Source organism: Peromyscus leucopus, chromosome 1 (genome assembly GCF_004664715.2).
Source record: "Peromyscus leucopus breed LL Stock chromosome 1, UCI_PerLeu_2.1, whole genome shotgun sequence".
NCBI classification, from domain to species: domain Eukaryota; kingdom Metazoa; phylum Chordata; class Mammalia; order Rodentia; family Cricetidae; genus Peromyscus; species Peromyscus leucopus.
In genome coordinates, this window is record NC_051063.1 from 123692838 (window position 1) to 123719856 (window position 27019).

Below are 27019 nucleotides of genomic sequence, written 5' to 3' on the forward strand. Positions count from 1 at the left end.
CCCCATCTCCAGCAACTTCCTCCTCCTAGGCCTCCCCCGGGGCGTGGTCCGCCGGGCAGTACCACCGCCTATGACTGGCTGTTAAAGGAATGTTCTTCCTCAGGTTCCAGCTTGTAGAGTGTCACCTGCCAGAGTCACCTCCCAACTCTGTTCTCATTTGCTGTCCATGGGATGGCAGGAGAAAGTAGCCAGACCTCAGGCTATCCGGAGATTGGACCCCTCCTCTCCCCAAACCTGCCAGCCACCAGAACTCCCCTCTGTGCTCCAAGCTGGATGTGAGGTTTACTACTGGATACACTTTGGTGTGGGACAGGACCCAGCGCAGTGGAAGCCCTCAACCGCTGCTCCCACTGCTTCTCCAGGGCATGATTGGGGCTGTCAGAGCCATCAGGGATGAGCTGCCTCTCAGCTGCCATTATCTTCAAATTCATCAGCATTACACGTGGTGAAGCCTCACTTCTTTGAGATGTGGATCATCTTGTGGCCAGGGAACTTGAAGTTGGCAGAACTTCAGTCCCATGTTCCTTATTCTGCAGCCTGGTGAGGACGGACATCATGGCTACTGTGCCCAGAGGCTTCCCCAGAATGCCAGTCTGGAGCCTGTCGGCCCCACACAGGACAGCGTCTTGTTGCTGCAGATGGTGAAAAGGGAATGTCCTCAGTGAAATATGAAAACCATTTTTTCCACAGCTCTCCATGCCCACACAGGTGGGCGGACTCCAGGGCTTTGAAGGAGGGTTGCTCACACTCATGTGACACCATGTGGCCACATAACAGGAATTCATCAGCTTTTACCTTCCTCAGTCCCCAAGTCAAAGGCCCGCATCTTGGCACTGGGAAGGCCTCAGCAGAAGCTAGATGTGGATCCTGCTTGTTCTTGTGATGCCCATAAACCAGATCACTCAAGACTTCCGAGCACATGAAACCCACCTCAGAGCCATGTGAAGAGAACTATGGCCCACCCTCTGCAGAGACAATGGCCCCTGCCACTCTACTGTGCCTCTTTAAACAACTCAAAACAAAAGCAAAACCTAAAAATCCCTTAGAGGTGCACACACCTGTTATTCCAGCACTCAAAACGGAGGCAGGAGGATTGTGAGTAACAGGTTCGCGTGGGCTACACAAACGAAAACCCACAAGATTATATACGTGTGTGTATACATATTTAATGTGTAGATGTGGGTGCATATGACAGTTTGTGGAGGGCCAAGGACAAACCCAGGTAGCATCCTCAGGAAGTGGTCGATCTGTGAGAGAGGCTCTAGTCTGGCCAAGTGAGCTCTGGGGATGGGGGTGGGTGGTTAAAAGCCGGCTCCACTGTGCCCTGAATTTTCAAGTGGGCTGTGTGGAATCGCACTCTGCCAGGCAAGCTCTTTCCTAGTGGAGCCATCTCCTGAGCCCCATGTCTTCTCCTTTTTCTTGTTTTTTGAGGAGGGTGGTAGTGGTGTCTCAGGTAGCCCAGACCGGCCTCCAAAGTTCTATTTAGCAGAAGATGACCTTGAACGCCCCATCCTCCTGCCTCTAGTTCCCAAGGGCTAGGATTTCAGGCTTGTTCCACTCTGCCTGGCCCTCTATACAACCTTTTCTATTCTAGTGGTTCTCCACCTTCCTAATGCTCCTCATGTTGTGGTGACCCCCAACCATAAAGTTATTTTCGTTGCTACTTCGTAACTGTAATTTTGCTACTGTTAAGAATCATAACGTAAATATCTGTGTTTTCTGCTGATCTTAGGCAACCACTGTGAAAAGGTCCTTTGACCCAAGGGGTCACAACCCACAGGTTGAGACCTGCTGCTCTATTACGGAAAGAAAATGCAGCAATAGTGAGTTTTTGGTTGTTGGTTTTTTCCCCCTAAATGAAATATTTTTCTCATTTTTACTTACTTGTATTTATATTTTTTAAAATGAACTTATATTGCTATGTGTTTATAAAAATAAAATGTTCTGTTGGAAGAAATGAGAAACTTCCCATGGGGAAGGAAGGACTGTGAGTTCAGCATGAGTCATTAAATAGAGAATTGGCTGTCCTCTTAGAAAGTTAACGTATGAGGTCACAGCAGCTTCATCACAGGCTCACAGAACACAGAGAAGTCTTTATAAGCCATGTGGAGTTCAAGGGCAGGAAAGGAAGTTGGTTTTCAGCTCTTGGCAGGAGGTGGTGGGAAGCACCCCAGAAATCTCCCCTCCCGCCACAAAGAGGGTCCCTGACGCTGAGATCTGTAAACAAGAGCCTCCCTCCCCCTTCTACTCCCTGACCCCAGGATCTTGTTAAATTCTTCAAACTGCTCTTAGACCTCTGAGCCCACAGAAAACTCCTTCACCCCGTGGGGCCCCTGGGTCTGCGTACCACCCAGGTTGAGGGACACCCCACACTAACCCCAGCTCCCCCACCCTCTTCCTTTGTGTGTGTTTGTATGTGTGACACATGAGTGTGGGGGTGTGCTTGCTCCTGTGGTGCCTGTGGAGACCAGAGGTTGACATTTGGATGCCTTCCTTAGTCACTCGTCACTTTTTTTAAAAATATACTTATTAATTTTACTTAGGGATGTGTGTGTGTGTGTGTGTGTGTGTGTGTGTGTGTGTGTGTGCCACATGTATATATGTGCCTTTGAAGGCTAGAAGAGGGCGTCAGATCCCCTAGAGCTGCAGTTACAGGCATTATGAACTGCCTGATATGGGTGCTAGCACTGAGCTCAGGTCCTCCGGAAAAGCAGTGAGCCACACTGGGCCATCTCTCCAGCCCCCATCATCATCACCACCTTGTTTTGGTTTTGGTTTTTTGTTTGTTTGTTTGTTTGTTTTCTGGAGCTGAGGACCAAACCCAGGGCCTTGCACTTGCTAGGCAAGCGCTCTACCACTGAGCTAAATCCCCAACCACATTTTTTTGGTTTTTCGAGACAAGGTTTCTCTGTGTAGTTTTGGTACCTGTCCTGGATCTCGCTCTATAGACCAGGCTGGCCTCAAACTCACAGAGATCCTCCTGGTTCTGCCTCCCGAGTGCTGGGATTAAAGGTGTGTGCCACCACTGCCTGGCCTCTGGCAAGCTTTATTGGGGTACACAATATATCACCACAAGAGGGAGTTCCATTACATCTGGGGCAACACAGGGACTTCATCCCTGTCTGATTCTTTTTCCATTGAAATGGAGAATTCTTAGTAACAGGTGATTGATCAACTGGCTAACTTCTGTTTGTTTCTGCTGGAACTCTGTGTGTGTGTGTGTGTGTGTGTGTGTGTGTGTGTGTGTGTGTGTGTGTGTGTGTGTGTTATGCATATGTGGATGTGTGCATGCACTTGGAGGTCAGAGGTCAATGTCGATCACCCTCCACCTTAATTTTTGGGATAGGGTCTCTCACTGAACCTGGAACACATAGATTTGTCTGGTCTGGCTGGCCAGAAATCTGCCTGTGGCTACACTCCTTGTCAAATGCTGGAGTTACTGATGTGCACCAACCGCCCTGGGAACAGGGGATGCCAATTCAGGTCCTCATGCTTTGTGGCCAGCACTGTATCTCAGCCACCTCTCCAACCTCTCTACTGCAAACTCATTAAGGAAAAAACATTATCTCATGTTTCCTGGTGACCCCCAATGCGTTATAGCATTTAATGGCTGAGTGAATCACCAGTCCGTGCAGTAGCCAACTCCGACCAGACTCCCCAAAATCCATGCTGTCAATTATGAAGATAATGATAGATTTCAGCTTGTGTTTGGGGCTCCTCCCCATTGGCTTCTACTTATTTTTACAAACTATCTGTGTCTTTTTAAAAAGATTTATTTAATGTTTTAAATTATGTGTGCATGTGTACAGTTGGGAATGCAAGAGTCCATGGAGGGCAGAGGCCTTGAATCCTCTGGAGCTGGACTTCCAGGCAGCTGTGAGCTGCCCAGTGTGGATGCTGGGAACCGAATTCAGGTCTTCTAGAAGAGCAGGAGACAGTCTCAATCGCTGAACCATCTCTCCAGTCCAAGTCTTTTTGTTTTTGTTTTTCCAAAGTCTTTCTGTGTAACAGTCCTGGCCATCCTGAAACTTGCTTTGTAGACCAGGCTGGCCTCAAACTCACAGAGATCCACTTGATTCTATCTCCTGAGTGCTGGGACTAAAGATGTGCACAAGTCTTTTTGTTTTTAATCTTTTTTTTTTCCATCTATGTTTTAAGTCTCATTCTGATTTTATTAATCCTTGAAGTAGAATGCCACCCAGCATGGTTCTCTTTGGGGAGCTACATAGTCTTTCCCTTTCCTTTGAAGTTGGCATTCTCACAGCTAAAAGGAGTATAATCCATCCAGACCTTTCTTACTTATTGATAAAGGTGGAGTTGAAGAGAATGGGAAGTTTTCTAGAAATTAAATTGTGCGTGAAATCTGACTCCTTTGTTTATATATAAATCATGGAAACGTTCCCCCCCCCCCTCAAAAGCTGATGTAGGAGCTGGGTGGTTAGTGGTGCACACCTTTGATCCCAGCACTTAGAGGCAGAAGCAAGTAAATCTCTGAGTCCGAGGCCAACCTGGTCTACAAAGTGAGTTCCAGAACAGCCAGGGTTACACAGAGAAACCCTGTCCCAAAATTAATTAATTAATTAACTAATTAATTAATTAATCAATTAACTAATTAATTAAAATAAAAACAAACAAACAAAAAAACAGTCCCCCAAAAGGCTGGAGAGAGTGGTTAAGAGCATGGCTGTTCTTCCAGAGGACTGGGGTTCAGTTCCCAGAATGGCAACTCACACTTGTCTGTAACTCTAGCTCCAGAGGATTCAACATCCTCACACAGATGTACATGCAGGAAAACACCAATTCACATAAAATAAAAATAAATAAATCATTAAAAAAAGAAAAGAGAGAAAAGGAACCCTTCTGTGGTTGATATAAATACCTCACGACTATTGTCGATAGGGGAACTTTTGTTTGGGGATGCTGACGGCCATCTTTCAGTCTCCAGACAGTAGTAAGAATACCTACAGAGCTACTAATGCCTATGGAGGTCTCTTGCTTTAGGACCTATGACCCTCACCGATGTGACTGGGGATTTCAAAGAAGAGTGGCTTACCTGGACGTTGTGTAGAGAATCCTCCCTGGGGATGCCATCCAGCGCAGCTGGAAGCGTGGCAGGCTCTCCAAGGGTAAGGGTTCTGTTCTTTAGATTTACACTGAAGGGTTGTGAGAGGCCCACGTCTGGATGCCCTTTGCGAACATTAGTTTCTTAGTGCTCAAGACTACTATGAGATTCTCACAGCCTTCCCTGCAGAAGAAGAAAGACTCTGTTTTTATGGCACTTCATGGTTTGCAGAGGTCTTTGCTGCTTCCTGTCTTCTCCTATCTTACTGTAACCCCTTGACTCAACATGCTGTTACTCCTTCTTCCCACCCAGGGACAAAGTCAGAAGTTAGGTGTCAGAGGTGCAAGACCAACCTAGGTCTTTGTGGGAAAGGGAGACTTGTTCCCATGGGCCAATTACCTGTCACTTAAAAACAAATAAAGCTGGGATGGTGGTTTACATCTGAAATCCCACCACTCAGGAGATGGTAGCCTGAGGATCAGGAGTTCAAGGCCATCCTTGGCTACATAACAAGTCAAGGCCAGTAGTTTGGGCTCCATGAAAACCTGTCTCAAAATTAAAAGCAAGAGCTGGAGGTAGTCATTAAGAGCAGTTACTACTCTTGTAGAGGCTCCCAGTTCAGTTCCCGGCACCCATAAGGTGGATCACAACCCTCTATAACTCCAGTTCCAGGGATCCAACACCCTCTGCTGACCTTCTTGGTCACCATACATGTAGTACACAAGCATACATGCCAGCAAAACACTCATACACATAAAATAAATAAGGCTAAAAAGATAAAACACAAAATAACAAAACCAGAGTCAGGTTTAGTGCCTTAAGTCTGCAAGCCCAGCACTAGGTAGGCAGAAAGACTCTCTGAAGTTTAAGACAACCCTTGATTACATATTGAGTTCTAGGCCAGCCTGGGTTACAGGGCAAGCCCCTGTCTCAAAAATAAATAGATAGATAGATGATAGATAGATAGATAGATAGATAGATAGATAGAGAAAGAAAGAAGGAAGGAAGGAAGGAAAGAAAGAAAGAAAGAAAGAAAGAAAGAAAGAAAGAAAGAAAGAAAGGAAGGAAGGAAGGAAGAAAGGAAGAAAGAAAAGAAAAACAAAGATGAAGTAAAGGTTTGAAAATGCAGCTTAATACTCATAGGTTGGTGAGTATTGTCATCAGAGAGGCTTCATCCAGCAACTGATGGAAACAGATGCAGAGACCCACAGCAAATCATTAGACAGAGCCCCGAGAATCCTGTGGAAGAGGGGGAGAAAGGATTGTAGGAACCAGAGCGGTCAAGGATACCACAAGAAAAGCCACAGAATCAACTAACCTGGGCTCATAGGGGCTCACAGAGGCTGAACTGACAACCAGGGAGCCTGCATGGGACTGACCTAGGCCCTCTGCACATGTGTTACAGTTGTGTAGTTTGGTCTTCTTGTGGGACTACTAACAGTGAGTGTGGAATATCCCTTTACACTGTGTGAATATGTGTCACTATGACTAGGTTAATAAAGAGGCTCACTGGCCAATAGCTGGACAGGCAGAGGCTAGCCAGGACTTGCAGGAAAAAAAAGAGAGCATACAGAAGAGAGGAGGAGCCTCTCAGAATCAGGAGGAGAGAATGAGATGAGCTTGTACTGAGAAAAGATATTGAGCCACATGGCAGAGCATAGATAAGAAATATGGGTTAATTTAGAATGTAAGAATTAGCTAGTAACAAGCCAGAGCTATTGGCTGAGCATTTATAAAAATTATAAGTCTCTGAATGGTTATTTGGAAGTGGCTGCTGGGACACAGAGATGTTCTGTTGATGTAACCAACCGTCTTATTAAATAAGAAACACAGAAACAATGTAAAAGAGAAAGCCAAGAGGTCAGAGCTCAGAGCTAAAATCTCACCCTTCCTCCTCTGTGTCCCAGCTTCTCGAAAAAGAGCTATTTCCTGTCTGTAAGTCGCTTTTCCAGGCATTCTGCCTTCTCATTGGTTGTAAACCCAAACACATGACTGCCTCATCACTGTCTGAATGTACAGCCCCCTAGGTCTTAAAGGCGTATGTCTCCAATGCTGTCTGTATCCCTGAACACACAGAGATCTATGGGATTAAAGGCGTGTGCCACCACCGCCACACTCTGTCTATGGCTCTAATAGCTCTGAGCCCCGGGCAACTTTATTTATTAACATACAATCAAAATCATATTTCAGTACAATTAGAATACCACCACAATGTTCTGCCTACAAGTGAGAGCAGGGGTGTCTCTGACTCTGTTGCCTGCTTTTGGGACCCTTTCCTCCTACTGGGTTACCTTGGCCAGCCTTAGTAGGAAGGGAGGTGCCTAGTCTCACTGTAATTTGATATACCATGGCTGGCTGATATCCATGGGAGGCCTGCTATTTTCTGAAGAGAAACAGAGGAGTAGATTGGAGGGAGGGTATGGGGGAATTGGAGGGGTAGGGACTGGGAGGAGAGGAGAGATCTGAAACAAGGGTTGGGATGTAAAAATAAACAAACATAAATGAATAAAGAAAAAGAAAAAAAGAGAATGTATTTTAATTGGCAGAGTGCTTACCTAGCATGTAGGAATCCCTGGTTCAACCAGGAGCACTGACTGAATCTTACACAGTGGTGTGGGAGACGAAAGCAGATGGATCAGGGAGTCAAGGTCATCCTCAGCCACATAAAGAGTTCAAGGCCAGCCCAGGCTATGCAAGATCCTGTTTCAACAAACAAAACAAAACAATTATTTTAAATGCTCTTTCTAAAATACCATGGGTGTACTCTGGAGGCTGAGGCAGGCATATTGAAAGTTTGAGGCCAGCTTGGCCTACAGAGAGACTCTGTCTCAAAAAGTTATTTAAAAAAAAAAAAAGCTGGGCTGGAGAGATGGCTCAGAGGTTAAGAGCACTGACTGCTCTTCCAGAGGAAGGGTCCCCAGCACCCACATGGTGACTCACAACCATCTATAATGAGATCTGGTGCCTTCTTCTGGCCTGCAGACATACATGCAGGCAGACCACTGTATACATAATGAATAAGTAAATCTTTAAAAAAAAAAGCCACACACACACACACATACACACTGTGGATTATATTGTATATTTAGTTATATAACCTACTCTCGTATATTGTATTGTGAATATATTCCAAGAATAATGAGTTTTGATGGGCAGTGGTGGTGCACATCTTTAATACACAGCACTTGGGAGGCAGAGGCAGGTGAGTCTCTGAGTTTGAGGCCAGCCTGGTCTAGAGATTGAGTTCTAGGACAGACAGGACTACACAGAGAAACCCTGTCTCAAAAACAAAAACTGTTTTAAGAAACCACGTTGTATTTTGTTATATAATAGAATATTAGATTGAAATGTGTAGTTGACCCTTTTTGTTCTTGCTTTGTTTTGCTTTGAGACAGGGTCTTATGTAGCCCAAGCTTGCTACTTGATTCCTACCTAAGGATGATCTTGAATTCCTGATTTTGCTTCTACCTTCCAGGTAGTGGGAATATAGTTGATACCATGACACAGGGTTTTCAGGAGAGGAAAAGAGCATCCTGCCTTTCAGGCTCTTGAAGAAATCACCCTGTTTTAACATTTTACCATGGTTATCCCTTTAATGAGCCCAACCACCCATTAGCAGCACCCCTGGCCCCCCCTCACCCCTCCACCCCCATATTTTCTTCTACGTGGGGAAGGAGGAAGGCTTAGATTTTGGTCAGGCCTGTATGACTGGCTTAGATTTAAATCCTGTGTTCACTTTCCTGTGAACACTTCTAGAACTTCTAGAACAAGGACTTCTAGAACAAATGTCATCTCAAAGCTGGAGGAGAAAGATGTGCCATGGGTCCTACTACTCCAAAACTGTGAGAGGAGGAGGATTCTAAATGAAAGTCAGACAAGTGAGCTGTGGCACAATCAGAAGAGACTAGTGTCTCAACATCTCTCTCCCTGTTATCTATCAGCTATCTATCATCTATCATCTATCTATCTATCTGTCTATCTATCTGTCTATCTATCTACCTGTCCGTCTGTCTGTCTTCTATCTATCTATCTATCTATCTATCTATCTATCTATCTATCTATCTATCTATTTATCTACCTGTCTGTCTGTCTTCTTTCTTCTTCTCCTCCTCCTCCTTCTTCATTATTATTATTTTGGTTTTTCAAGGCAGATTTTCTCCATGTAGCCCTACCCTAGAACTCACTCTGTAGATCAGATTGGCCTCGAACTCAGAGATCTGCCAGCCTCTATCTTCTGAGTGCTGAGAAGGTGTGTGCCACTATCATCTGGCTTTGTTCTTGTTTTAAAATGTACTATCTTTTAAATATTTTACTTTAATATACAGCAGAGTGTGTAGAGTTGGTTCTCTCCTTCTGCCATGCGTGTTCTGGGAATCAAACTCAGGTCGTGGTGTTGGCGGTAAGTGCTCTCACCGCTGGAGAAAATGTGACAAGGGCTTCTGGCAGAAAGCACACTTTTTTTTTTTTAAATGCCACCAGAGCGCCCACTTGGTTTAGGGAATCGTCTTCAGTGACTCTGCAGTTTCCATCCCAAGTTTCCATGGCCATCTTCCACTACCCCAAACTGCACCCGACTGCGGTGGCTCTGCCAGGCCCCGACCTGTTCTGTCTTGTCTTTTCTATGTTGTCATGAACAGAATAAATTAGAGGGTCCAAACAATGTTCCAAACACAAAAGACATCCCTTCACTGTGCATAACTGAGTCTTAGACAGGGACCTACAGAAGCTTAATAACCCGATGCCTGGATGCTAAACACGAAATGAGAGAGCAGTGGCCTGCCAGCTGCATATAAACTACCTAGTATGCTACTTAGTGCAGAGCAGATGCTCAGTGCTGATGATTAATTCTGAGGCCTGGCTACCATGGTAGTGCACCCATATAATTTAGGCTCAAGGGAAGCAGGAGGATCAGGAGTTCAAGTACATCCTAAGCTTCATAGTGAGTTCAAGGCAGCCTGAGCTACATGAGACTCTTCTTTAATTTTTTTTTTAATTTGAAAGCTTAGCATATTCAAGGTCATGGGTTTGATTCCCAGCACTATAAACAAGAAATATTGAAATCGGGTGGTTTAATACTAGCTACTTAGGCAGAGGCAGGAGGATTGAAACAAAGGCTTCTGGGGCAATATGGTGGCATTCCGTCACAAAATGAAAACATTAAGGGACTGAAAGGATGGCTCAATGGTTAAGAGGACTGACTGCTCTTCCAGAGGACCCACATGGCACCTTACACCCATGTCTAATTCCAGTCCCGGGGAATCTGATGCTCTCTTCTGGCTTCCCTGAGAATCAAGCATGCATATGGTGCAAAGACATACATGCAGACCACACACTTGAACACATAAAATAATAAATTAATTTAAAATATAAAAAGAAAACATTAAAAACGAAAACAGTTGGAGAGATGGCCCAGTCATTAGGAGCACACACTGCTCTAGGGAGAGGACCTAAGTTTGTTTTCCAGCACCCACCCACACTGCCTGTAACTCCAGCTCCGGGGTATCCAGTGCCCTCTTCTGGCTTCCGTAGGCACTGCACTCATGTTCACATACCCACACACGTACAGAATTAAACATGCAAAACGACACTGTGGCCGGGCAGTGGTGGCGCAAGCCTTTAATCCCAGCACTCGGGAGGCAGAGCCAGGTGGATCTCTGTGAGTTCAAGGCCAGCCTGGGCTACAGAGTGAGTTCCAGGAAAGGCGCAAAGCTACACAGAGAAAAAACAAAAGCAAAATAAAAAATGACACTGGGAAGTGGACATGATGACACCAGCCTGAGCTGCTTCACAGTGAGACCCTGTCTCAACACACACACACACACACGGTGGGGACATAACTCAGTGATGGAGTCCCCATTTAACATGTGAAATGGGTCTAGGTTCAATCTGCAATACCATAAAAACAAATGAGAAAAACTCATAGTACAGTGTCTGACCCTTAAAATATTTTCAGTACAAGCTTAGTATTTTGTTGTTTTGATATGGGGGTGTGATCAGAGAGCAGTTTATAGGGTTGAGTCTCTCCTTTTACCTTTGTGTAGGTTCTGGGGATTGAACTCAGGGCTCCAGGCTGTGTTACCTCACCAAGCACCTTCTCTATTTTCTTTCTTTCTAAACTTGGCTGAGTTTTTTTTTGGGGGGGGGGTGTTTGTTTGTTTGTTTGTTTTGTTTTATCAATCTCATTGTGTCTGAGTTCAGAACTTGCAAGAAAGTAGTAACACTGATTTAATAAAGTGGAAATTCTCTCCCAGTGACTTGCTGCTCAGACGTTAGTCACCCGCTGTCTCATCGCCGTGACAAGGCAAAATTATCCTAATGGACGCCTGTGGCTGAGATGCCGGAGGAATCTCAGAAGCTCTTTGTACAGAAATGTACGTAGGGAGCTTCTGTTTGGTCCTCTCCTCATCCTCTTCAGCATCTTCCTCCTCTGCTTCTGTTTGCCCTACTTCTCCTCCCCCTCCCTCCTTTCCCCTCTCTCTCTGCCTGTGTGTGTATGAGTGTGTGCACACGTGCATGCAAATCTTTCACTGAACTTGGAGCTTATGAATCAGCCAGACTGGCTGGCCAGAGAGCCCCGGGGATGCCTGTGTCCGACTCCAGCTGGGATTACTAACTAGTATGGGTCTGGCTGAGGATTGACCTCTGTTTCTCCTACTATTGAAGTTGTTACAACACACACACACACACACACACACACACACACACACACACACACGTACTCACCAGCGCACACTGATGACATAAGATGAAAGACGCCTTGCTTAACTCCTGAACTGTGCGCGTGCGGCCATGCAGCTGGAGTGGGGACAGAATCCTAACACTACTTATCATTTCCATTCTGCCATTATGAAAGCTAAAGAAACGCTTGTTTAGCTGGGTGGTGGTGATGCACACCTTTACTCCCAGCACTCGGGAGTCGGAGGCAGGCGGATCTCTGTGAGTTCGAGGTCAGCCTGGTCTACAGAGTGACAGGACAGCCAGAGCTGCACAGAGAAGCCCTGTCTCTAGAAAAGCAAAACAGTGCCTGGCACGTAAGTCTTCAGTGGTCGTGGCATCAACACGGCACGGTCAGGAAGCGATTCTAGACTACACTGCCTTTCCCTTTTTGTCAAACGTCCAATCACTGTGCTTATCCTCAGAGCCCTTGTGTCCAGACCCTTGAATGGTGACTGACTTCTATACCAAACATGCTCCAGGAGCCGGCCTCTCCAGGGTCCTGCTCATCCCGCTTCCTTTTTGTCTTCTTTCCATTCAGTGACTCTTCTTAATAATTAATATTTCTTAAAGAATTTTTTGTTTATTTTGTTTTATTTTTTTCTGAGGCAGGTTTTCTCTGTGTAGCCCCAGATGTTCTGGAACTTACTTATAGACTAGGCCATGCACCACCACCACCTGACTTTAAATTTAAAATTGTTCTCTGTTGGTCTCATGTGTATCAGGCTAGTCTCAAGATCACTATGTAGCTCAGGATGACTTTAACACCTAATACTCCTTCTAACTCCTTCTACTTCCCAAGTGATGAGGTGGGTTTTTTTTGTTTGTTTTTTGTTTTTTTTTTGGTTGAAACAGGGTCTCAATTCCAGCCCAGTCTGGCCTCAAACTTGTGGCAATCCTCCTGCCTCAGCCCCCTGAATGTTGGCATTGTGGTCTGACCCATCACACCAGGCTCTATAGGGCTTTATTAGTCAATGCCACTACTCACCCCTTGTGCCAGTGGTGAGGCCAGAAACCCAGGGCCTTGCCTATACTGTGCACATTCATCTTCATAGACACACCTAAGCATGTGTTTCTGTGTGTTTTCGTGCCTCCACTGGAATCCCTCAGAACGTGGCCCGGGGCCAGATGGCTCAGCAGGTAGAGGTGCTTGCTGCCATTACGACAACCTGAATTCCACATGGGGAGAGGAGATAACTGATCCCCAGAAATTGTCCTCTGACCTGCGTGTGTGTGCACACACACACACAATAAATAAATAAACAAATAAATAAATGTAAGGAAAAAAAATTAAAAGACACAACCTGATTGATCTTTCTGGAATTTTAGACCTGTAAGTCCAGCTGCTTGCTAGATCCCAAATTATAGTCAGCCTCTCCTCCCAAAGCGTTCCTATGGCCTTTCTTTCTTTCTTTCTTTCTCTCTCTCTCTCTCTCTCTCTCTCTCTCTCTCTCTTTCTTTCTTTCTCTGGAGCAACCTCCTGCTCTGCTTGGCTCTCTGCCTCTCCTTTGCTTCCTTTATATTGCTGGTGACAAGTCTTGTAGTAACTGCCTCTGTAGTGTGGTGTGAGTGTACGTGTGTGTGTGTGTGTGTGTGTGTGTGTGTGTGTAAAAATATCTTCTGCTTGATGAAATTAAAAAAATGCAGGTGTACCCAAAGCCCAAGAATGGAAATGCTCCCATGGTCTTCCCTCCCCCAGCCTTGCTCTCTAGATCTCAGGTCTAACTCTGGCAAGCCGGGTCTTGTTTCCGGCTCTTCTTCTCCATTCCCACAGCCATGGTCTGAATCATAGCAACGGTTTTCCATCTGCTCTGCTTGCCTTTCCCTTTCAGTTGGTTTCCGCACACCTGAGAGCCTTCCTCACACCACGTCCTACCCGGAACCCTAGAGGTGTGAGACCAGAAGAAATAAAGAGATCCACCCTCGGAAGCTGCTTGACTTTGGGCAAGTTTTTTGACCTCCCTTATTTCCTTGTGTGTAAAATAAGGACAGTCACAGTCCCTTCCTCGAGGGGTTGGGTGACGATTCACAGGACGGTACACCCAGCTCTGTACGGCACCTGGAAGACTGTCTGCTCCATGAATGTCAGCGACAATAATGCCATCAATGCCAGTCTTTTCCGTGACCTCAGTGAACAATCCAGATGAAGAAGCTGGGTGTGGTGGTTTATGCCCGGGAGGCAGGAGGGTTGCCAAAATGTGAGGCCCACGTGGACTATGGCTCAGCAGTTAAGAGCTGCTCTTCTAGAGGACCTGGATTCCCAGGACCCACATGGTTAACCATCTGTAACTCCAGTTCCGGGGGCTCTGACACTCTCACCTAGCCTCTGCAGGTAGCAGGCATGGAAGTGGTGGAGAGACATATGTGCAGGCAAAACACACATAAAATAAAAACTGTAAACAACAAAATTGAGGTCAGGAGAGATAAGCAAACTTTTTTTTTTTTAAAGACAGAGGAACAGCGTAGAGTTAAAAGATCGATGATAGGCCGGGTGGTGGTGGTGCACGCCTTTGATCCCAGCACATGGGAGGCAGAGGCAGGCGGATCTCTGTGAGTTCGAGGCCAGCCTGCTCTAAAAGCGAGATCCAGGACAGCTAGGACTGTTACACTGAGAAATCCTGTCTAAAAAAAAAAAAAAAGATTGACGATGGAGCTGGTGAGGTGTCTCAGTGGGTGAGGGTGCTCGTCACCAAGCGTGATGACTCAAGTTGTATCCCTGGCACCCCATGGTGGAAGGAGAGAACTGACTCTTACAGGTTGTCCCCTGGCCTCCACATGTCCTTTGTGACATGGGCAACCCCCCACCCCCACCCCACCCCCCACACAAAATAAAAATGTAATTTTAAAAAAGAGGGAAAGATCCTTTCTCTAAAGACCAAACAGCACAATGACAAATAGGGAAACAGAGCATTCTTCCAAAGACTGACCTTTCTCTTCAAACCCCATAAAACTGAGTTCTAGGACTGGAGAGATGGCTCAGTGGAGTGGGTAGCCATTCCAGCTTGGATCTGGAAGTTCCAAGCCCCATTGAGGCTTCGGCAACTGTCACGCCTACAAGGCGGGGCAAAGGAGGCACCTGGAGACCCGAGAGCTGGATGGGCCAGCTCTTGCTCTGTTCCGGGAGTTGACCGAGCAGAGCTCCAGAGAACCCCGCTGGACTGCAATACACCTTCCCCAGACCCCAGGACCTACCTTTCCCTTTTTTGTAAGTTACCCACTAAATAAATCTTCCTTTTAACTACGTGGAGTGGCCTTAATTATTTCACCAATAGCTCAGAGGTTAAGAGCACTGACTGCTCTTCCAGAGGTCCTGAGTTCAATTCCCAGCACCCACATGATGGCTCACAACCATCTGTAATGAGATCTGGCACCCTCTCCTGTATACATAATAAATAAATGAATCTTTTAAAAAACAACAACAACTGAGTTCTATCAAGTAGGGTAGCAGTCAATCCAAGTTCCTGGGCCCTGAACCGACACCACAGCCTTCTTGCCTCCCTACCTTTTTTCTCTTCTGTGGCGCTGGGAATTGGATTCAGGGCTCAAGCGCTCTGTAGCAGTCGGTTCAATAGATGCCCAGGTTTGTAGACTCGCCCATCCACAAACCTCTAAACTGGGGCGGCCTGTCTGAACAGGGAATACTCCTCATACAGCAACCCTCCTTCGAACATCATTTTCCCCTTCAGAAAACAATGACTACACAGGGTGTGAACGCTTTTACAGCTCTAGCTGCTCCTGCCAAATCTTCTAAGCAGATCTACCACTTTATAATGTTATCAGAAGTAATAAATGGCTACTGCTTTCCCCACACCCTCCTCCTTGGGAAACAGTTTTGCTCATTTAATAGAGAAGACTCTTACACACTGCTTTAATTCCTATTTCTTTGAACAACCTTTCATGTTAGCTACTTTTTTTTGTATTTATCCTGTGCATTCCCAAGGAAGGACAGGGAATCAGAATTGTGACCAGTTGGTTTTGAAGAAGTCACTGTTTTTTTCCCCCTCCTCTTCCTTCCTCCCTGATTTATCATTTTTTAAAGCACCCAAAGCTACACATGTACATTTACAGAAATATTAGAAAATACAACTGAGTAAACAAACAAGAATAAAATCACCTGTATCCAACCAGGTGTGGTGCTGCACACCTTCAATCCCAGATGTTTGTCAGCAGAAGGCCAGCCTGGGCCAGAAAAGGGTTCCAGATCTCATGGGGTTGCTGGAAACTAAACTCAGGACTTTCTGAAAGAGCAGTCAGTGCTCTTAACCTCTGATCCATCTCTCCAGCCTGGAAAAGATTTTTGTATTTGTTTGTTTATTTTTAAGTTTTATTTTTAGTGTTCTGTCTGCATGTATGTCTGCAGGCCAGAAGAGGGCACCAGATCTCATCATAGATGGTTGTGAGCCACCATGTGGTTGCTGGAAACCAAACTCAGGATCTTCTAGAAGAACAGCTGTGCTCTTAACTCCTGAGCCACCTCTCCAGGCCCCAAAAAAGTATTTTTAATAAATAAAAAAAAATTATGTATTTATTTATTGGGGCTGCTGGAAATGAAATACAAATTGTTGGAAAAGTATGTCCCTGGATATTGCACAGAGACACATAGTGAAGTGACTTGGCAAGGCAGTTTACTTTTGGGGGGTGGGGTGGGGCTGGAGAGATGGCTCAGTGATTAATATCACCAGCTGCTGTTCCAGAGGACCCAGGTTTCCCAGCATCCACATAGGAACTCATAACTGTAACTCCAATCCCAGGGGATCCAGCTCTCTCTTCTGGTCTCCTCAGGCACCAGGTATGGATGTGGTACACAGACACCCATGCAGGCAAACCCTTATACACATGAAATAGTGAAAATAATTTTATTTAAGGAGCCAGGCATGGTGGTACACACATTTACTCCCAGCACTTGGGAGGTAGAGTTAGGTTGGTCTCTATATGAGTCTGAGGCCAGCCAGGTTTACATAGTAAGATTCAGGCCAGTCAAAGCTATATAGCAGTGGTTCTCAACCTTCCCAATTCTGTAATCCTTTAATATGGTTCCTCGGGCTGGAGAGATGGCTCAGAGGTTAAGAGCGCTGGCTGTTCTTCCCGAGGTCCTGAGTTCAATTCCCAGCAACCACATGGTGGCTCACAACCATCTGTAATGACATCTGGTGCCCTCTTCTGGCCTGCAGGCCAAACACAAACTGTATACATAATAAATAAACCTTAAAAAAAAATGGTTCCTCATGTTTCTGTGACCCCCAATCATAAAATTATTTTCGTTGCTACTTCATAAATGTAATTTTGCTAGTGTTATGAATTGTAAATATATATTATGAGACCTCCCAAGGGGTTGCCACCCACAGGTTGAAAACCACTCCTGTATAGTGAGACTTGATCTTTAAAAATGTTTTGAAAAGTCCACAAGGACCCAGACTGGGTTAGCAAGCCCAATGGGTTGGATGGTTCTCTTAGTTTTAATCCTAACACAGGGTGGCGACCGTCTCCCCCCACTGATGGCCACTCTACTTCACGAGCCGATGCAATTGGCTAATTCATAATGGGTGCAAAGGGCAAGAACGTGACGGAGTCAAGTCTCAGGAATGTCTGTCATCCAGGAGCTCAGCAAACAGGCAAGAGTTTCACAAGGTGGGGGGCCATTCTTAGAATAGTGGCTCTTGGTGGCCTAGACGTCTTTGACAGGGAAGACTGTTTCTCACAATTTCCCCCCTTCAGTGTACACCTCGGCCACTGTTTGATGATTCTCTGAAGCCTCTGGCAACAGTAAATTACTGTTGTGATCATTTGGAGACTGTTTGGTGAGAGTGGTCTTGATGAGGCTCTGGATGAGGCCCCCCAACACAAGGAGTTAATTATTCTCCTTAGCTTGTTAGCATGGTTTACAGTGAACTCCCCATCCTTTGACTGGATGATGGACCTGGACCAACTGGAATGTTAGGTGTCCTTCCAGGCTAGAGATTCTATTCAAGAGACTCCTGTGTGGTTTCATTTGTTTGTTTGTTTGTTTGTTTGTTTGAGACAGGGTTTCTCTGTGTGTATTCCTGGCTGTCCTAGAACTTGCTCTGTAGACCAGGCTGGCCTCGAACTCAGAGATTCACCTGCCTCTGCCTCCAGAGTGCTGGGATTAAAGGTGTGCGCCATGACGGCTTCAAGAGACTCTTGAGTAGAGGACATTTCCTCTAATGGGCTTTTTCTGGTGCTGTATCATGACCCCTCTGAAGAGGTAACCCTAAAATCACTTAGGAACCAGATCAAAGATGAGAGCCCCTAGACACTTCTGGCATCTCTACCCACCGACAAGGATAAGGATGCTGTCTTAGTCAGTGTTCTATTGCTGTGAAGAGACGTGATGATCACAGCAACTCTTATAAAAGAAAGTCTTTAATTGGGACTTGCTTACAGTTTCAGAGGTTTAGTCCATTTTCAGCATGGAAGGGCGTGGTGGCACACAGGCAGACATGGTGCTGGAGAAGTAGCTGAGAATTCAATATCCAGATCGGCAGGCAGTAGGAAGAGAGCGAGCCACTGGGCCTGGCCTGGGCTTTTGAAACCTCAAAGCCCACCCCCCAGTGACACACTTTCTCCAACAAAACCACACCTACTCCAACAGGACCACACTTCCTAATCCAAATAGTGCAGTTTAAATACCCTGCAGGCGTGGTCTTAAACAGCTCCAAGGGAGGAGCACCCCCCACACACACACACACACACTCAGAGGGCTTTCTGAGAGGGGTGGGGTTTGGAATGGTGGGGGGAATGGGGCTGAGGTGGAGCTTCCAACTGAACACTAGGGACTAGAGAGAAGAGAGATGGTTCACTGAGTTAGAACACTTGCTGTGGGATGTTCTGTATGGCAAATGTGTTGCTCAATAAATAAAACACTGATTGGCCAGTGGCTAGGCAGGAAGTATAGGCGGGACTAACAGAGAGGAGAAAAGAAAGAACAGGAAGGTGGAAGGAGTCACTGCCAGCCACTGCCAGGACAAGCAGCATGTGAAGATGCCGGTAAGCCACGAGCCACGTGGCAAGGTATAGATTTATGGAAATGGATTAATTTAAGCTATAAGAACAGTTAGCGCCGGGCGGTGGTGGCGCACGCCTTTAATCCCAGCACTCGGGAGGCAGAGGCAGGCGGATCTCTGTGAGTTTGAGGCCAGCCTGGTCTCCAAAGCGAGTTCCAGGAAAGGCACAAAGCTACACAGAGAAACCCTGTCTCAAAAAACCAAAAAAAAAAAAAAAAAAAAAGAACAGTTAGCAAGAAGCCTGCCATGGCCATACAGTTTGTAAGCAATATAAGTCTCTGTGTTTACTTGGTTGGGTCTGAGCGGCTGTGGGACTGGCGGGTGACAAAGATTTGTCCTGACTGTGGGCCAGGCAGGAAAACTCTAGCTACAAACACTGGCTACTCTTCAAGAGGACCTGGGTTCAATTCCCAATGCCCACACGGCAGCCCACAACTGTCTGTAACTCCAGTTCCTAGGCATCTGATGTTCCCTTCTGGCCTCATCTGGCACTGAGCCACATGGTACACAGACATACCAGCAGGCAAAACACTCATACGCATAAAATAAGTAAGTCTCAAAAATTTTTAAGTCAATGGAATTAGTGATCCATTCTTGGTAAGAATTACAAGGACTATCTTAAAGAACAAAAATGTATGTCTAATCAAAGCTTGAGTAAAAATGTTTGGGTTTTGCCCAAGCTTTATGTTAGCATTACCCAGTAGTTGAAAGTACCTGAGTGGTGGAATTCACCATCTGAGTCTTCAATAATCACACATGGAGACCTCTCCTGACGTGGTCAGAGGAATTAAAAAAAGGGATGATATTTTGCCCCTTGCCCTCTATGGTCACTAGATCCTAGGAGATTGTGAGGCATTTCTTAAAATGTCCTTTAACTGTGAGGAATCACCTATTGTTCAGGGAGGCCATGGAGACCCCACCTGGTAGATCACAAAGAGGAGGGTCAACCCAGGGGAAAATTTTCCTCAATGTTGAGAGAGTGACCACGTGATTTTTTTCCCCGGTCTCCTTTCTTCATCTCATCTCTGGGGGCTGGGAAGGTCACCAGGGAACATTTTGTGCAATAAACTTGGTCTTTTATTTTTAATTTGGCTTGATTTGGCTTACTGTGTCAGTGGCGAGACTTAATATCAGGGTACGAAAGCCTTTCACCTAATAACTCCATTGATTTAAGCACAAGTTTGGTATGGGGGGGGGGGGCAGCAAAACAGCTTGACCACACAACTGCCATGACAGGCTTAGAGGCCCAGACACAGCTTCTGTGACAGGCTTACTGGCAGGCAATACCTGGATCCAGGAGAAGCCATGAGCTGACCCCACCCAGTGAGGTCTACATCTAAGGGGAAATACCTGACATTCCAACCATTCCCTATATCCTTAGACAAATGTCAGCCAATCAGGGTTCTGAACCATGGAAATCCCTCACCCCAACCTCTGCAATGATAAAAATCCCACCCTGCCCAGGCTTGGGCCTCTCTCTGCTCTCACCGCTGCATTGGACAGAGAGTCTAAGCTCTGAGCTTGAAATAAAGGCTCTTTGTTTTTACATATGGGATTCAGTCACCATGGTGGTCTTCTGGGGTCCCTGCGATCTGGGCATAACAGCATCAACGTATTCAACTTTGACCTTAGAAATTTTAATATTGTATACATAAAGTTTCATCTTTTACATACCTTATGTAACTTGCTAATATACTTGTAACTAGTTTAAGCTTTTCTGGTTTTGAGAAAAACATCTAGCCTTCTTAATTTTCATACGCAAATCCTCCTTTACTAAAAATTTCTATTTTTATATCCTTTTAATTAATTAATTTATTTATTTTTTACTTCTGCTCTCCACCCCCACCATAGGCGTACCAACATTAACAAATACGTTTCTTACCAGTTGTGAAAAATTTCTCTTGGGAGGGCAGGTGGGGCTACGCATTGTCTACTTCCTCCTTCTAAGGTCCTGATGACCCAAGTTCAGCCAGGGGACCAATGTGTCTTACAGAGCACTGGTGAGGGGTTACTGACAGGAGTATAGGTGACCCCCAAACAGCCGCAGTGAGAAAGCCTTCACCCAGCATGCATGAGAGCTTTCCCACAACCACACAGGTAGAGTACCCCTCCCTGGTATTTCCCAGCCTCTATACTTTAGACACCTTGAGGCCATCTGACCGTAGGGCAGAACTGCACACAACTGGCTGGGAGGAATGGCTGGATAAGCAGGTGAGGGTCCCATGACCCTGCCCACCCCTTCCTCAAAGAAGAAATGTCAACAGTCAACAAGCGCAGCAGAGACGATTGTTTCCAAGCAGGCAGAGCTGAAGTCATGAGGATGGTAGTCATGGGCTCAGAAGACTATGCTCCACAAAACCACCTTAACAACAACAACAAAAACAAAAAACACAAAAACAAAACAAAAAACCTAAACTCAAACTACATACATAGGATAGAGTAATAAATTAATATCACCTGTGTAAATATCATTAAGCTATAAGGCTTTATAAAGTTCCAGGGAAACTTCACAGAAAACAGAAGGCAATCAGAAATCTTTTATGAGCTGGGCAGTGGTGGTGCACGCCTTTAATTCCAGCACTCAGGAGGTGGAGGTAGGCGGATCTACAGAGTGAGTTCCAGGTCAGCCAGGGCTACACAGAGAAACCCTGTCTGGAAACACACACACACACACACACACACACACACACATACACACACACACACTCAAAATCTTTTATGTGCTTTGAATAGTTCAGAGAGTGAACTACCACAGCTGTGTTTTTGGTTTTGAGTAAGTACAAACAGTAGCTAGAAGCAACAGTACACAGTAAAGCCTCATTGAACTGAAGATGTTTACATGATCCAGAAGAAATCAGTTAAGGAAGCCCTGTTAAAATCGTAACGCTGGCCGGGCAGTGGTGGCACACACCTTTAATCCCAACACTCGGGAGGCAGAGCCAGGCGGATCTCTGTGAGTTCGAGGCTAGCCTGGTCTCCAAAGCGAGTTCCAGGAAAGGAACCCTGTCTCGAAAAAACCAAAAGAAAAAAAAAATCATAACGCTGGAGTTACAACCGAGAGAGGTTTTTAGGCAGAGGGTCTTCTCTATCCTCTTCATGGGCTGACTGTGAACAGCGGTTTTTGTTTTGTTTTGAACCTGTAAATCAGAGACTACAGAAATCAACACCTACAAGAACCTAGAAAGGATGGCACCAGCCTGCTCTTTTCCTCTAGCCTGTCTATGTCACTGTAACTGGAAAGGAAAAACAAAAAAGTACCCAGGACTCCAAGGGGCAGAAACAAAAGTGGACAATCAGCATGGAGAGAAGGGGGCTTGAGGGGAAAGCTATTTATCTCGATTAGAGAAAAACAGGCTTGGAGATGCAGGGCAGAAGGAGCAGGCTTCCACCCAGCCCCAGTCCAACCTCTCACCTAGACAAGCTCTTTGCCTCAGGCCCTTGCGGTTGCCTAATGGTTAGCTGCACCTGGCAATCTAGCCTTTGGGTCCTGATTGGTTCCGTGCTTTCTAGGACTCAGTCCTGGGTCACGGCAAATTCACAAGGGCCACCTGGAAGTGTTAGCTTCTGTATTTTGCTTCTGGTGGCCGCTGGCTAGTGCTAGAAGCATTGGATGAGAAAAGTCTCCTCTAGACCAGTAAAATACATCAAGCAAAAACAATTGTCAAAATTCAAACAAACAAACCCTCCATGGAGGTCTGGTAATACCTCCTTAGTTTGATGTAAAAATGAACTCATCGGGCTGGAGAGATGGCTCAGAGGTTAAGAGCTCTTCCAGAGGACCTGAGTTCAGTTCCCAGCAACCACATGGTGGCTCACAGCCATCTGTAATGAGATCTGGTACCCACTTCTGTATACATAATAAATAAATAAATCTTTAATAAATAAGTAAATAAACAAACAAATAAATAAAAATGAACTAACCTTATCACTTGGCAATAAAGCCTGTTTTTGAATCTCCCGTGGGTCTCTCATTCCCATGATCCCATTAGGCAATCAGGAAGGTGAAACCCAAAAGGTAAGGAATGTTGGGACGTGTAACTGAATATCTGTGGTTCAGGAAATTCAGTGATCCGCTGAGGGCACAATGGTGCCATGAGGTTTTAGGGGTGCTACCACTTTGGCTTATGCCATGTAATTTCATTAACCAAGATGTCAGTGAGATCACATAGCCTTTACCATGTTGATGGGTCACATGGTGACAAAGCCATGTGGTTACCTTTTGCTTGTTGTAAGCTCAGCTCCGTAATAAAATGATCACGTCCCTCATCAGGGCACAAGTGCCTGTGGAATTCACCCATCTCACAGGTTAAACGTGGACAGTCACCCCACCCCCTTTCCAAAACAAACAACAACAAATCCGAGTAAGGAGAAAGTGTCCTCAGCACCATTTGTCCCATTGGAGGGAGGCATAGGCTGAGATCAGATAGCCCTGTGACCCCTGACCTCCTTGTCTGTGGAAATTTAAGTCCCTTAGAAACCGACTGGTTAAAATTAGTTAGTCCTGACTTAAAACTTTAACAGCACTGTGTGGTGCTTTTACCCAGGCAGAGAAGCAACATTCCAAGAACCACACAGTCTAAGGCAGGGTCCGAACTAGCCACACCACCTGCCTGCCTTCCCTAAACCTTCCCCAGACCTTATCACAGGTTGAAGGAAATCAAGGATCCCGTGCCAGGGAGAGAGCATAGGCACTTAAACTAATATTATTTAGCTCCCCGCACATGATGGTCAGTTAGCCACAGAAACCTGAGAGAGAAGGGGGAAAAAGAAAATAAAAAGGTTCTGTTTTTGTTTTGTTTTCCTCCCAGGAAGACAGAGCAACATAACCCCAAGGCAAGACAGATAAAGGCCATGACCTGTTTTGTATTCAGAGTGCACACCACCAACGGTACTGGAATTTGGTGTCCCTTTGTGGTTGCCAGATGATACAGGGGAAACCAGCGTCCCCTCCTGAAGTTTTTAACCTCACAATAAGATAATTTAAGAATGGATTCAAATGGGAACTTAATGACACTTTTATTAGCGTTTAAAAGGAAAGACCCCAAAGCAGGCAAGCTATTGTCCAGGAGAAGAATGGGAGAGAGAATAGGGAGGGTGTGCCATTCAAGCCGCACTGGGGGAGAGGGGCTCCTGACCCCAGAGCTAGTCAGAGGGGATTAACACACCCAGTTCCCCCTCAGGGGAAATCAAGTCTGAAGTTAGCCTCCTGGGGGAGAGAAAGGGACCGTTTTCAAGCTTCCTTTCACACAGTTGGTTCTCCTTACCCTTCCAATGGGGCGCAAAGGAGTTTTATTCTTCCTTTAATTTTCCAGTGGTTCTGACTTTGCTTGTTTCCTACCCCTGCAGGCTTGAGAGTCCCTTAGAACTGAATTCCTTTCGCTGGGGTGGAGGTTTCTTGCAGTCCAAATCAACCACTCTGCCCATCTCCTCCCAATTCCTTTTTGGGTGTTCAATGTCGGCACGTCTTGGTAGTATGCAGTTTGGGGTAAACCTCTGACTGGGTCTGAGGGACTGTTGCTGAGCCATGTCTGAACACTCATGGGACCTGAAGCTGGCTGTATTCTTGTGTTCAGAGGATGTCTCATTCACGCTCACACAACCTCTAAAATATGTCCTGACTCTCAAGGAAATGCTTTGTCATTTGGTGACTGAAGAGCCTGCCTGGGCCTTTCCTTACATGGCTAGGGAACTTCTCATCCTGGAAGGAATCCCATAACTGATCCTCAAGAGTTAACATGGGGGCTGGAGAGATGGCTCAGTGGTTATAGAGCACTGACTGCTCTTCCAGAGAACTGGGTTCAATTCCCAGCACCCACAAGACAGCTCACAACGGTTTGTAACTCCAGCTGTAAGGGGATCTGATGCCCTCTTCTGGCTACACTGGGAGGTGCATGCCCGTGGTACACAAACATGCAGGTAGACAAACGCCCATACACATTAGAAATATATTTGGAGCCCTTCATGGAACTTTCTATGTAGACCAGGCTAGCCTCAAACTTACAGAGATCTGCCTACCTCTGCCTTCTGAGTGCTAGGATTAAAGGCGAGTGCCACCACCGCCTGGCAAAATTAGTAATTTTTTTTACAGTGCTATTTGTCTGAAGCCAGGGGTGGGGGTAGCGGGTGTCACCTCAGTGGGCCATTGGATGTGCCTCCTCCAAGGGATGGCATAGAAACACTTTCCCAGATGGATCTGAAACCCCAGATAAGCTCCCCTAAAACCCACACATCGCTGGAAAAGAATATTCCTGGTGTCTCACAAAGGGAAACATAAAGTAACTCAGCAAGGCAATTTATTTTTACCAAAGGGAGTATAACCATTCAAACCAGGTGAGCAGGCGCACTGAACCGGAAGTTCACTTAGTTTTTATCCTAACACCCCATTGGTGGGAGCGAGTCCTAGCAATCTGATGTGATTGGCTAATCATAGTGGGAACAAAGGGGGCTGGGTCTCAAAGAAACCCGGGGTAAATAGCTAAGTGAGGGGCCTATTTAACGAATCATAGTGGAGGCTGGCGGCCAGTCTCTCAGCCTCACCACTACCTGTCACAGAGTCCTGGCTCCTCTCAGCACTTCTTACCCCATCACCTACCTTGAACCCCTCCAGCCCCCAAGCTTCGGGTCCCGTCCCCCAGTGTCTCTGATTCCTGTATAGCCTCAGCCATCTTGGCTACACGGTCTTTGGTGCTCTTGCTCGCTGGGTCCCCAGGCACCCTCATGACCCCCTGTCCTCTCTTCCTCTCTCGCTGCCCCACCCCCTTCTCAGTCCCATTTCAGTCTGGACCCTTCCAGATGCCTCTGGCTGTTTCCACCCTCACATCTACAATAAACCTTCTCCTCACTGCATACCTAGGAGCCGTCATGTCCTCCCTGCTCTCATCAAAGGGGAAGAGTGTGATGGAGTCAAGTGTCAGGAATGTCTGGCATCCGGGGACCTGGATGAGGCAAGAGTGTCACAGGATGGGGGTCATTTTTTGAATACCGGCTCTTGGCGGGCTTAGCCATCTTGGATAGGAAAGGCTGCTTCTCACAGGATGGGGTACCACGGGGAACATCTAGAGGTCAGAGGACAGCTTGTGGGCAGTTCTCTCCTTCTGCCATGGGATTTATGAGATCAAACTTAGGTTACCTGGTTTGGTGACAAGCATAAGCCCTAGCACAAGGACTTGTAAAGTACAGGTTACTATTTAAATGCAAGCTGCTACTCTTATGGAAACACACACACACACACACACACACACACACACACACACACACACACACAAAACAACTCCTTTATTTTGCCAAGCAGTGTGGCAACAGCTGTTCACTAAACAGTCTGTGTTCTTGAGTACCGTTTCTTCATGTCTTATCTCTAGAATGACTTCAAGTTTCAGGTGTGTGTGTGTGGTGCGCTCTCTCTCTCTCTCTCTCTCTCTCTCTCTCTCTCTCTCTCACACACACACACACACACACACACACACACACTCTCTCTCTCTCTCTCTCTCACACACACACACACACACACACACACACACACACACACACACACACACGGAGGCCAGAGATTAACGCCTGCTATCTTCTTCAATTGCACTTCAGGTTATTTTTTTGAGGCAGAGTCTCCCCTACTATAGATTCTGCATTCTGAGTGCTGGGAACTGAATCCAGAACTTTGCATATGCTAAGCAAGTGTTCTATCACCGAGTCACGTTCTCAGCCTTTTCTTTCATTCTCCTGAGGGGAAATGTATTTCATTCATGTGCTATATAGGAATTCCCATGTATTTTATAACATTTGTTTGCATAACTTAGTTAAACTTCTATGATGGGTATCAAACTATCCAAATATTCTGGGTATTTTTCCATCAATAGTTTGCTTGTTTGTTTGTTTGTTTGTTTGAGAATCTCACCCTGTAGTGCAGAATGCTCTAGATCTCACTCTGTAATCCATGCTGGCCTCAAACTCCCAGCTGTCCTCCTGCCTCGGCTTCCCACATGCTAAAATTACAGATGTGAGCCATGGTGTCTGGCTCTTCCCTTTCAATGTTGCATGGGGAGGGCAATCTTTATTAACATAAGTTCTTGTGTTTCCTTCATTTCTGCAGCGTTAATATTCAGAACATTCTCTGTAGTTTCTCCATTTTCATGTGGGGTCATTCTGGCCCTTTGCTTTGATACATATTTTGGTACATCTTGTGTAAAGATGTAGCAGTTTCCCTGCCAATGGCATTCCGAGGGCC

At 45.9% G+C, this 27019-nt stretch overlaps 1 pseudogene; it reads right to left on the reverse strand.

Annotated features, from left to right (window-relative positions):
* Positions 1-25: 25 nt before the first annotated feature.
* Positions 26-25517, reverse strand: LOC114696143 (annotated as a pseudogene).
* Positions 25518-27019: the final 1502 nt, after the last annotated feature.